The sequence below is a fragment of the Bos indicus genome, chromosome 17, assembly GCF_029378745.1.
Source record: "Bos indicus isolate NIAB-ARS_2022 breed Sahiwal x Tharparkar chromosome 17, NIAB-ARS_B.indTharparkar_mat_pri_1.0, whole genome shotgun sequence".
Taxonomy (NCBI): Eukaryota; Metazoa; Chordata; class Mammalia; order Artiodactyla; family Bovidae; genus Bos; species Bos indicus.
Window position 1 is genome coordinate 14,061,454 of NC_091776.1, and position 13,073 is coordinate 14,074,526.

General features: G+C 43.0%; 1 long non-coding RNA gene across 1 annotated transcript in view; it reads left to right on the forward strand.

The window, feature by feature from the left end:
- The window catches only part of LOC139176688 (uncharacterized), a 58,199-nt gene that overhangs the window by 17,573 nt on the left and 27,553 nt on the right, over positions 1 to 13,073 (forward strand). The window contains exon 3 of the long non-coding RNA XR_011561091.1: positions 5,993 to 6,058. This is a non-coding gene — a long non-coding RNA (uncharacterized lncRNA). The remainder of the gene's footprint in view (positions 1 to 5,992; positions 6,059 to 13,073) is intronic.

Genomic DNA, 13,073 nt, shown 5'->3' on the forward strand with positions numbered 1-13,073 from the left:
TAGTTCATGTTGTTGCTGTTCCACCTCCTTGTAAATCTGATCTTCTGTTCTTTGAATGACCATAGGTCTCATTTTAATCTGCTTTGCAACGAATTTTTTGGGTCGTCCTTTTTGATTTTGACTGTTCACATTTATTGTCTCATCATTCATTCATTTATGCATCCTTTTTTTTTTTTGCTAGCACAAAGTCTTTTGTATTTGAGATCAACACATATCTGAAATGGCTTAGATTTTTTAAAATTAATTTTTACCAGACTGTGATTTTTTTAATAATATTGTGTACAGTTCAGTTCAGTTCATTCACTTAGTCGTGTCCGACTCTTTGAGACCCCATGAATTGCAGCACGCCAGGCCTCCCTGTCCATCACCAATTCCTGGAGTTCACTCAAACTCACGTCCATCAAGTCTGTGATGCCACCGAGCCATCTCATCCTCTGTTGTTCCCTTCTCCTCCTGCCCCAAATCCCTCCCAGCATCAGAGTCTTTTCCAATGAGTCAACTCTTCGCATGAGGTGGCCAAAGTACTGGAGTTTCAGCTTTAGCATCAGTCCTTCCAATGAATACCGAGGACAGATTTCCTTTAGGATGGACTGGTTGGATCTCCTTGCAGTCCAAGGGACTCTCAAGAGTCTTCTCCAACACCACAATTCAAAAGCATCAATTCTTCGGTGCTCAGCTTCCTTCATAGTCGAACTCTCACATCGATACATGACCATTGGAAAAACCATAGCCTTGACTAGACAGACCTTTGTTGGCGAAGTAATGTCTCTGCTTTTGAATATGCTATCTAGGTTGGTCATAACTTTCCTTCCAAGGAGTAAGCATCTTTTAATTTCATGGCTGCTAGTCTCCACTAAAATGAATCAACTATAGGAGGAGGAAATGGCAACCCATTCCAGTCTTCTTGCTGGGATAATCCCATGAACAGAGGAGCCTGGTGGGCTACGTCCATACGGTCACAAAATATCGACCACAACTAAGTGACTTGACCATCACCACATAATTGTTTCATAGCGTTGTGTCAGTCTCCACTATACAGTAAAGTGAATCTGCTAAACATATACATATATCCCCTTTTTTGTATTTTCCTTCCCATTTAGAGCATTGACTAGAGTTCTCTGAGCTATCCTGTAGGTTCCCATTCGTTATGTATTTTATATATGTCAATTCCAATCTCCTAATTATCCACTCTATGCCTCCGTAATGAGGCACGTTTGGATAGAAATCACCACACTGGTTCGGTGTGGGCCTTGGCTATTCCATTCAAATTCCATTGTGAATTAAAGATTTCTTGCATCTCATATTATTATGTTGCTGTATGACTTGCCATGATCTAGAGAGTTTTTCAAACCTCAGAGCACTCTAATAGTAATTCCAGTTCTCAAACACTTATTTCATGTAAGAAGCCATTTTCTCTGTGACCCATAAGACTCTCCACATTAAAACAATTTTCCTGGCTACCTCAGCCTAATTCAGGCCTTAGTCTCAGGCCTGCATGTGTGTATTTAGTCACTCAATCATGTCCAACTCTTTGTGACCTCATGGACTGTAGCCCACCAGGCTCCTCTGCCCATGGGATTCTCCAGGCAAGAATACTGGAGTGGGTTGCCATGCCCTCCTCCAGGGGATCTTCCCAACCCAGGGATCGAACCCAAGTCTCTGGCATTGTGGGAGGATTCTTTACCATCTGAGCCCCCAGGGAAGCCCAAGAATACTGGAGTGGGTAGCCTATCCCTTCTCTAGGGGAACTTCCCAACCCAGGAATCCAACCAGGGTCTCCTGCATTGCAGGCAGATTCTTTACCAGCTGAGTCATTGGGAAGCCCAATTTTAGGCCTTCACAGTCTAATTCTCATTTGTCCAATCGGGTAGCTGCCGACTGCTATTACCTTGAACTGCTCGCTGAGTTTATGCAAAGTAATTTTAACAGGTATTTGCCAGTTGCCTGAAGTGGAGACTCAACTGAAGGCTTTAATAATCCTTTATTAGGCAGATACCCACATATCTTTATGGACAGACAATGTACAGTTTGGCATCATTTAAAAATGCCACCTAGCCTATCAACTGATGCCTAGAGAATGTGAGCCTGAAAGATAACAATGTGTAGGCTGAGGCCACAGATGTCACGTCAGTCATCCTTGGCAGTTTTCTTGCACTGACATTGGGAAGCCAGCTTATGATCTCAGGATGGACCGAAAAATGATTTTTGTATTACTACTGTCAGGTAGGTGGAATTTTTTTTTTAAAGCAGGATTCTGTTATATGGGCAGAGAAGGCAATGGCACCCCACTCCAGTACTCTTGCCTGGAAAATCCCATGGACGGAGGGGCCTGGTAGGCTGCAGTCCATGGAGTCGCTGAGGGTCAGACACGACTGAGCGACTTCACTTTCCCTTTTCACTTTCATGCATTGGGAGAAGGAAATGGCAACCCACTCCAGTGTTCTTGCCTGGAGAATCCCAGGGACGGGGGAGCCTGGTGGGCTGCCGTCTATGGGGTCACATAGAGTCAGACACGAACGAAGGGACTTAGCAGCAGCAGCAGCAGCTGTTATATGGGACATAGGACTATAGATAGAAGAAAAACTATCTCATTTTAGTCCTATTTGACTTCACTGAATAACTGAATGAGTAGTATTCAGATCCCAGTCTCGTTGTTTAGTCAGTTGCATCTGACTCTTTTGTGACCCTATTGACTGTAGCCTACCAGCTCCTCTGTCCATGGAATTTCTCAGGCAGGAATACTGGAGTGGGTTGCCATTTCCTTCTCCAGGGGATCATCCTGCCCCAGGGATAAAACCCACATCTCCTGCACTGGCAGGTAGATTCTTTGCCACTGAGCCACCAGGACCCCAGCCCAGTGTGGTGGATGGATTTTTTATTGAGAGTGGGGTGGTAAGGTGGTGAAGTTACCCATGGCTGGATCAAGTGAGAGGGATGCTGTTCAATTGTAAGCCTCGGCAGCCTTGAAAAAATGTAATCAAACACTCTGAAAAACAAGTCTGTGTGAAAGAATGTGTTGCTTTTCTGGCATTTTCATGAGTTTAACTTCTAAATTAAAGAGTCATTAATGAAGGTGATGGTGAGTCTATGTTCCTTATTTTTTAAAAAGTTTCACCAAAAGTTATGATTTCCTCTTTCTCCTGTCAAAGAATTAAAAGCCACATGTGAACCCTGAATCCAGGCGCTGGCAGTGGCGGGGGTTGTTATTTTCTACTTCGTGGTCCATTACTGAGAAGTGATACAGGGAAGAGAAAGAAAGAAAGAACTCTTATTGGCTGAAGGATTATGTGGTTTAGGCAGAAATGGAAATCAATTCATTAAAATAAAAAGTAACATAGGCACATTATGAAGTAGTATCAAATTAGCATTATTTTTGGCCTCTTCCTGAGAGTGTTAGGATTAAAAGTTCTTCTCAAATACAGCGTTTATGTGTCAGAAATACTAGTGCCCAGCACCTAGATAAGGAGCAGGCAATTACTTGAAATGTGTTTAGCCCCCTCAGACATGGTTGTACTTTGAGTTACAGAGAGTCTCAAGAATCAACTGAGCACTCTAGGAATTGGAGGAGGGATTCAGGAATTTCTTAGATATTCAGTTCAGTTCAGTTCAGTCACTCAGTCGTGACCGACTCTTTGCGACCCCATGAATTGCAGCACGCCAGGCCTCCCTGTCCATCACCAACTCCCGGAGTTCACCCAGACTCACATCCATCGAGTCAGTGATGCCATCCAGCCATCTCATCCTCTGTCATCTCCTTCTTCTCCTGCCCCCAATCCCTCCCAGCATCAGAGTCTTTTCCAATGAGTCAACTCTTCACATGAGGTGTCCAAAGTATTGGAGTTTCAGCTTTAGCATCATTCCTTCCAAAGAAATCCCAGGGCTGATCTCCTTGAGAATGGACTGGTTGGATGGTTGGCTAAAAAATTCCTTCCTTCATAAGATGTCATGGAAATATCGGAACAAACTTTTTGCCTGACCCTGCACTAGGGGATAAAGTGTGTAATGGTTAAAGCACAGATATGAAAGTTTCAAACCTGGCTTCACATCTAAAAGCCAGGGAGCATTAAAGCAAGTTCCTTTCCCTCCCTCAGCCTCCCTGTTCTTATCTGAGAAATACAGGAAATATTGGTACCTGCCTACTGCTGTCAACGAGTAGTCGCCTAAGGACTAAACAAAGTCATTACCGTTATGTCCTTACTCCAGCGTCTGGCAGTAGTGAAGAGGTATTTAGCTATGCTAACAATTATAACCTAGGAAACAAACCTGGGTATAGGATGGTGACTTCTGAGAAGTGAAGGAGAAGGGGGAAATTCCAGGCAACAGAAGACTAGCAGAGTTATCTTCCTGGAGGAGGAAATGGGAGCCCACTCCAGTATTCTGGCCTGGAGAATCCCATGGACAGAGAAGCCTGGCTAGCTACAGTCCACAGTGTCGCAAAGAGTCGGACTCGACTGAAGCGACTTAGCACCCACGCTGGTGGCACTAGTGGTAAAGAATCCTCATGCCAAAGCAAGAGACATGAGAGACACGGGTTTGATCCCTGGGTCGGGAAGATTCCCCTGGAGGAAAGGAATTTTTTCTGAATGATTTGATTCCCAATCCCTGAATTCCTTCACTCATTTGTGCCTTCAGGAATTACGCATGAGGTACTCCAAGGCCACGACAGTGCCACGAATGAGCTCCTGAGTTCATGTTCAGGGCGGGTGGGGGCAGGGAGAGGGAGGGAACAGAGGCATTCAGCAGAACAAGTATTGAAATACAAGAGTGAAAAATAGCACCCAGAAATAAACCAGGGAAGGTGATGGACATACTGCAGAAGGCCAACATAGAGAAGGGTAGCAGGACCTTTTTCTTTGAGTTTGTGACCTTTCTGATGAAAGTTGAACAATGAGAAGAAGCCAAACTTGCAAAATCTGGGGAGGGTAGTGGAGGTAGAAGGGAGATGAAGGAAGACAATTCGGAGGCAGAAGAAGGCAGAGTGTGTTCAAGGAAAAGCCAAAGCTCTGATTTGAGTATAGGGTCCTGATGCTAAACAGCACTTGGAGAGAGCTCTGGGTCCATAGGCCTTGGTGATCTGTGTGCATCTCACCACACACGCCTTGCAGGCACACGGTTAGAATGACTCAGCAAAGAAGCAAGGCTTCTCCTTTTCCTTCAGTAATCTAGGAAGAGAATGTTTCTCTCAATTTAATTGTTACAGGACTGAGTTCTGAACTGGGATTCAGGGACACAGCACTCTAAATTTCTTAAAAGCCAAATCTGTGTCTTCATTTTTGTCTCCCCCACTCTGCTAGGCTTACATATGTGTGTACTCTCAGTTTCATCCATGTGATCCCATGGACTGTAGCATACCAGACTCCTCTGTCCATGGAATATTCCAGCCAAGAATACTGGAGTAGGTTGCGCTTCTCCATGACATCTTCCTGACCCAGGGATCGAACCTGCATCTCCTGTATTGCAGGCAGATTCTTTACCATCTGAGCCACCAGGGAAGCCTGCTAGGCATGTAGTAGGCACTCAGCTAATACTCGTTGCAGAAACACCAAATGATCAGAATTTTGTTGCAGACCAGTTTAAGTGTGGAGAACTGATTGACTCGCATGGGTCTCATTTTCGTCCTGCCTATCAAATAAAACACAGACTAGATGGCATCAAACTCCTTTTCATGTCTAAACTTCAGTGATGCCTCAAAGGTCAGCCTGAGATGATCCATAGGCTAGTTTCCAAATCTCTAAATCTCTAGGTTAGTGTGAAGCTGGGTTTCTAGAAAGAAATGAACACTCTCACTCTAAACCCCTGGAGAAGGATTTCTAAGACGGGGAAGGAGGCACAGTATCTCAAAATCAACTTGCACTGGTTTCAAATTGGGAAGTTGGATTTCACATTCTTGTGATGAATTTCTTTGTACTTTGGTCTTTAGATGATGACTGATAACATCTATGATCCTACTGGGGAAGCACATTTTAGATAATTTTCCCAAATGTCTTTATAGGTTATATTTCCAGAGAACCTGTTGCAACACGGCGTACAGAGACCGCTGTCACTTTGGACTCACCAGGTAAGTTACCAACCAAAGGAGATGGGTAATAGATTTCCAGCCATTAGCATCATATCTGTGTATTTAATAAGCACCTATCTGTGTGATATTCTATGATACATGAGTCAAATTAAAGCAACAACACTGAAAAGAAACATTGCCAGGTTAATTCTGGCTCTTGGAATTGGGGTAATTTTTTTCTGCTATTTCAGTTCAGTTCAGTTCAGTCATTCAGTTGTGTCCAACTCTTTGCGACCCCATGAATTGCAGCACGCCAGGCCTCCCTGTCCATCACCAACTCCCGGAGTTCACCCAGACTCACATCCATCGAGTCAGTGATGCCATCCAGCCATCTCATCCTCTGTCGTCCCCTTCTTCTCCTGCCCCCAATCCCTCGCAGCATCAGAGTCTTTTCCAATGAGTCAACTCTTCACATGAGGTGGCCAAAGTACTGGAGTTTCAGCTTTAGCATCATTCCTTCCAAAGAAATCCCAGGGCTGATCTCCTTGAGAATGGACTGGTTGGACGGTTGGCTAAAAAATTCCTTCGTTCATAAGATGTCATAGAAATATCGGAACAAACTTTTTGCCTGACCCTGCACTAGGGTATAAAGTGTGTAATGGTTAAAGCACAGATATGAAAGTTTCAAACCTGGCTTCACATCTGAAAACCAGGGCGCATTAAGGCAAGTTCCTTTCCCTCCCTCAGCCTCACTGTTCTTATCTGAGAAGTACAGGCAATATTGGTACCTGCCTACTGCTGTCAACGAGTAGTCGCCTAAGGACTAAACAAAGTCATTACCGTAATGTCCTTATTCCAGCGTCTGGCAGTAGTGAAGAGGTATTTAGCTATGCTAACAATTATAACCCAGGAAGCAAACCTGGGTATAGGATGGTGACTTCTGAGAAGTGAAGGAGAAGGGGGAAATTCCAGGCAACAGAAGACTAGCAGAGTTATCTTCCTGGAGAAGCAAATGGGAGCCCACTCCAGTATTCTGGCCTGGAGAATCCCATGGACAGAGAAGCCTGGCTAGCTACAGTCCACAGTGTCGCAAAGAGTCGGACTCGACTGAAGCGACTTAGCACCCACGCTGGTGGCACTAGTGGTAAAGAATCCTCATGCCAAAGCAAGAGACGTGAGAGACAGGTTGATCCCTGGGTCGGGAAGATTCCCCTGGCTGAAAGGAATTTTTTCTGAATGATTTGATTCCCAATGCTTGAATTCCTTCACTCATTTGTGCCTTCAGTAATTATGCATGATGTATCCCAAGGCCACGACAGTGCCACGAATGAGCTCCTGAGTTCATGTTCAGGGCGGGTGGGGGCAGGGAGAGGGAGGGAACAGAGGCATTCAGCAGAACAAGTATTGAAATACAAGAGTGAAAAATAGCACCCAGAAATAAACCAGGGAAGGTGATGGACATACTGCAGAAGGCCAACATAGAGAAGGGTAGCAGGACTCTTGGAGCCTACCCAGACTCACATCCATCAATTCGGTGACGCCAACCAGCCATCTCATCCTCTGTCATCCCCTTCTCCTCCTGCCCCCAATCCTTCCCAGCATCAGGGTCTTTTCCAGTGAGTCAACTCTTCGCATGAGGTGGCCAAAGTATTGGAGTTTCAGCTTCAGCATCAGTCCTTCCAGTGAACACCCAAGACTGATCTCCTTTAGGATGGACTGGTTGGATCTCCTTGCAGTCCAATGGACTCTCAAGGGTCTTCTCCAACATCACAGTTCAAAAGCATCAATTCTTCGGTGCTCAGCTTCCGTCACAGTCCAACTCTCACCTCCAGTAGACATACTACTGGAAAAACCATAACCTTGACTAGATGGACCTTTGTTGGCAAAGTAATGCTTTTTAATACTTTCTAAATTCTCTGGAAAAGAATCATACCACACAATTAGGAAAAGTTTTACAATTTTTCAAGTTAAAGCAAACATATACAACCTGTGCTTTCTAAGCTGTCTCTATCATTAAGCAATGCCACTAAACATTAATAGAGAAAAACCTAGATATCAGCATAGTCATTTCATTGTCCTTATTTACTGCTCAAATAAACTTGGTTGTGACATATACTGAAACTGATTCTAGGGATCTGATAGAGAAAAGAGCAAGAATCGACAGTAGACATATGAGAAAACCCAAGGGTAATATTTTCCCATTTTCTGTTTCTCTTAGTTGAAATATAATTGATTTACAGTGTTATATTAGTTTCAAGTGTGCAGCATAGTGATTCAGTATTTTTATTGATTATGCTGCATTAAAAGTTTTATGAAATTTATTGACTATATTCCTTGTTCTCTACAATACATTCTTCTAGATTATTTATTTTATACATAATAGTTCATACCTCTTAATCCCTTACCTCTCCTTTGCCCTTCCCGCCCCCCACTTCCTACTGGTAACCACTAGTTTCTTCTCTGTATCTGGGAATCTATTTCTGTTTTGTTATAGTCATTTATGTTGTTTTTTGGATTCCACATATAAGTGATATAAAATATTTGTCTTCCTCTGACTTATTTCACTAAGTATAACACCTTTTAGACCCATCCATGTTGTTGCAAATGGCAGAGTTTCATTCTTTTTTGCAGCTGAATAATATTCCTGTGTGTGTGTTTGTGTGTGTCTGTGTGTCTGTGTGTCTCTGTATGTGTGTTTGTCTCTGTGTGTGTGTGTCTGTGAGTGTATGTGTCTGTGTGTGTGTGTGTCTTTGTGTGTTTGTGTGTCTGTGTGTGTGTGTCTGTGTGTGTCTCTGTGTGTGTGTGTGTGTCTGTGTCTGTGTGTTTGTCTGTCTGTGTGTGTGTGTGTGTGTGTGTCTGTGTGTGTCTCTGTGTCTGTGTGTGAGTGTTTATGTGTCTGTGTGTGTGTCTGTGTGTGTGTTTGTGTGTCTGTGTGTGTCTGTGTCTCTCTGTGTGTGTTTGTGTGTCTGTGTGTGTCTGTATGTGTCTGTGTGTGTGTGAATATCTGTGTTTGTCTGTGTGTGTCTGTGTGTGTCTCTGTGTGTGTCTATTTGTGTGTGTGTCTGTGTGTGTGTGTGTCTTTGTGTGTCTGTGTGTGTCTGTGTATGTGTCTGTGTGTGTCTGTGTCTATGTGTGTGTGTGTGTCTGTGTGTGTGTCTGTGTGTGTCTGTTTGTGTGTGTGTGGGTGTGTGTTATATACCTTCTCTATCCTCTCATCTGTTGATGGACTCTTCGCTTACTTTCATACCTTGGCTATTGTAAACAATGCTGCTATGAACATTGCGGTTCATATATTTTTGGGAGATAGTGTTTTCATTTTCTCTGCGCATATACTGAGGAATGGAATTGCTGGATCCTATGGTAGCTCTACTTTTAATTTTTGGAGCAATTTTCATAGTATTTTCCATTATGGCTGCACCAATTACCATTCTCACCAGCAGCATACAAGGATTCTGTTTTCTCCACATCCTCGCCAACTTTTGTAGATTTCTTTGATAGTCATTCTGACATGACAGATGTGCAGTGATATCTCACTGTGGCTTTGATTTGCATTTCTCTGATGATTAGCCGTGTTGAACATCTTTTCATGTGTCTGTTGGCCATATATATGTCTTCTTTGGAAAAGGCCCATTTTCTGTTTTCTTGTAGGACTTGTTTCTTCTATGATACAGTAACTCACCCACAAGTCCCTGGCTGCCACACTCTACTTTCTAAGAGTAGCAGGAAAGTGCCAGCGTATAGAATCTTAGGAAGCCTTACTCACGGAGAGACTTCTACCGCATCTTGGGAGTCAGGCAATGTTCTGACCATGTCAGTCTCAGAACAGTAATTGACTCCAAAAATACTAAAAGCCCCAAGCCACAAAACACTGTACATTCTTTTCTTGGTTCCCAAGCACCACACCAACCTCCAGTCCATAGTGAAGGAGGAGAGTTCCGACCTCAGCATGTCTAGAGCCTTGTCTTCCTTGATATTTTGACCAGACTATTCTTTCCTCACGTAATGGTCTTAACACCCTTGATGAAAGCCAGTTACCACAGATATAGGAGTTAATTTCTAGACTCCCAATTCTATTCCATTGATCCTTAGGGCAGCACCGTACTGTTTTGACTACCATTGCTTTGTAGTAAGTTTTGAAATGATGAAATGTAAGTCATCCAGCTCTGTACTTTTTCAAGATGATTTTGGCTATTTGGGGTCCCTACATATGAGTTGTAAGACCAATTTTTCTATTTGTGTAAACCTTTATATAAGTATATCTGTGTATACTTAATTCATTTAACTAGCCAGTAATTCTACATGATTGACAATTATTATCCTCATTTTATATATTATGAAACAAAAGTAGCGAGTGGTTAAGTCTGCTGCCCAGGGTCTCAGCTAATAACTAGTGAAATTAGTTTGAAACCAGGCATTCATGCTCTAGAGTCTGTACATTTAATCCACATATGAAACTGCTTATTCATCATCCACATTGATGTTCTGAGCTTGGCCCTATCTTATTCTTTTCTTCCTTTTTTTTTTTTTTTTTTTCTTTTTCGTTGCACCATTTGGCATGTGGAATCCTAATTCCTAGACCAAGGGTCAAACTCACACCTCCTGCATTGAAAGTGAAGAGTCTTAACCACTGAACTGTCAGGGAAGTCCTGGCTCTTCCATACTCTTGCAACATTGTCACTTAATGTTCTACTCATGCTTTCCCTAAAGTGAATCCTGTAGTAAAGGCTCGTAGTCTGTCTTCTTTTATCACTGAGATGGTGACTGCAGCCATGAAATTAAAAGACGCTTTCTCCTTGGAAGGAAAGTTATGACCAACCTAGATGCCATATTAAAAAGCAGAGACATTACTTTGCCAACAAAGGTCCATCTAGTTAAGGCTATGGTTTTTCCATTGGTCATGTATGGATGTGAGAGTTGGACTGTGAAGAAAGCTGAGCGTCAAAGAATTGATGCTTTTGAACTGTGGTGTTGGAGAAGACTCTTGAGAGTCCCTTGGACTGCAAGGAGATCCAACCAGTGCATTCTGAAGTAGATCAGTCCTGGGTGTTCTTTGGAAGGACTGATGCTAAAGCTGAAACTCCAGTACTTTGGCCATCTCATGCAAAGAGTTGACTCATTGGAAAAGACTCTGATGCTGGGAGGGATTGCGGGCAGGAGGAGAAGGGGACGACAGAGGATGAGATGGCTGGATGGCATCACCAACTCGATGGACGTGGGTTTGGGTGAACTCCGGGAGTTGGTGATGGACAGGGAGGCCTGGTGTGCTGCAATTCATGGGGTTGCAAAGAGTTGGACATGATTGAGGGACTGAACTGCACTGCCCTGAATGAACCCTAATTTTATGACTGTGATGGTAACCTTTTGCTCACTTTTATCTGGCTAAGTGATCTTTTTCTCTAGGGCTCTCCCTTTGATATTGCTACTTATTTCTCAGTCATGATGATATTTAAAAGTCAAAAGGAAAGAAAATAAATCCAGAGCACAGAAGGTGAACATCGTGCACCTGTTGAAGGCAACTGGGAAGGTGGGCCATGGCAATGGCATGTGTCTGACCAGGAGACACAGTCTCAGTCGCTAAGTCGCTCAGTCACTAAGTCATATCCAACTCTTCTCAAGCAAATCAGGCTAATATCCAATTGCTTTATAAATCTACTCAACACAAGATAAAGGTGATGTAAGACAAGGGTCCCCAACCCTTGTCAGGAACGGGGCCACATAGCAGGAGTGAGCACAGCATCATCTGTATGTACAGCCACCCCAATCGCTCACATCGTCACCTGAGCTCCACCTCCTGTCAGATCAGCAGCAGCTTTAGATTCTCACAGGAGCATGGACCCTGCTGTGATCTGCACATGGAAGGTACCAGGTGTGTGCTCCTTATGAGAACCTAACGCCTGACGATCTGCGGTGCAAACGGAGACTATCATTAGGAGAGGTTAATCTCAGTGTAGTCACAATAGAAACAACGTGCACAAAATATAACGTGGGTGATTCATCCCAAAACCCTCTTCTCCCGACCCTTGGCCATGGGAAAATTGTCTTCCATGAAACTGGTCCCTGGTGCCCGTAAGATTGGGGACTACTGATGTTAGGACCTTTGAAAATGGAAGAAAAGATCCTAACGATAGGAAACTGAAGTTTCTACATGTTTATCTAGTCTGGAGCAATATTCTTGCTGCAGGCAGTGCCTTAGACTCCAATGTCTGAGTACACAGATGCTTCTAATACACAGCATCAAGAGTGAGCATACTGATCTAGTTTGTGTTTTCCCATTCATTATTGTCCAGCCAGGCATGAGAAGTATCAGTGCTGTGAGAAGTTTGGGATAATGTTTTCCTTTTTTAATTAGAATTTTTCTCATCCAGTCTAACTTCCTTAATCCCACATCTAATGTGTATAGGGAGTTTAGCTACTCAAATGCCAATATCTTAAAATAAAGCTGGCACATCTAAAGTATGTGAAAGCTTCTTTAGTTCTGAAGATTCATGGTAAGCAAGAGTAACAGGACGGAAAGATGCTTAGCAGGGAAAAAAAATGAGATTTCAGGTTATAAATTGTTACCAACCAGAAATACCTGTCCTTCCATAAGCTGGATCTGACACTGGAGGTCATTCTACTCCTGTATGTTAAGGGAATAACCTTCACATCCTCTGCTTCTGCACAACATAAATTATTATTTTTGCATCTTTTTCAGTTAGCCCTGATTTGCTAGAAGGGAAGGCTTACTTGAGAGTTAGTTGCATCATTTGGTGAGAATTTCATCTTTCAATGACATTTGGTACTCTCAACCTTTTTATTTTACATAGATTATGACAGAGCTTGGCAGACAGTTCTGCAGTCAAATAGGTGGGAATTCAAACTTCACCTCCACCATTTATCAGCTTAATGATCTTAGGCAAGTTCGGCAATGTTTCTGATGATTGTTTAATTCCTCTGCACATAATAATACGTGATTATATACTCTCAGGTAATTGTTTTGAAGAGAAAATGTCTAGACTATAGTTAATACACAATGTGTTTGTTATGAATATTACTGTCTCAGAAATGCTAATGTCTATGATATCAGAATAATGAA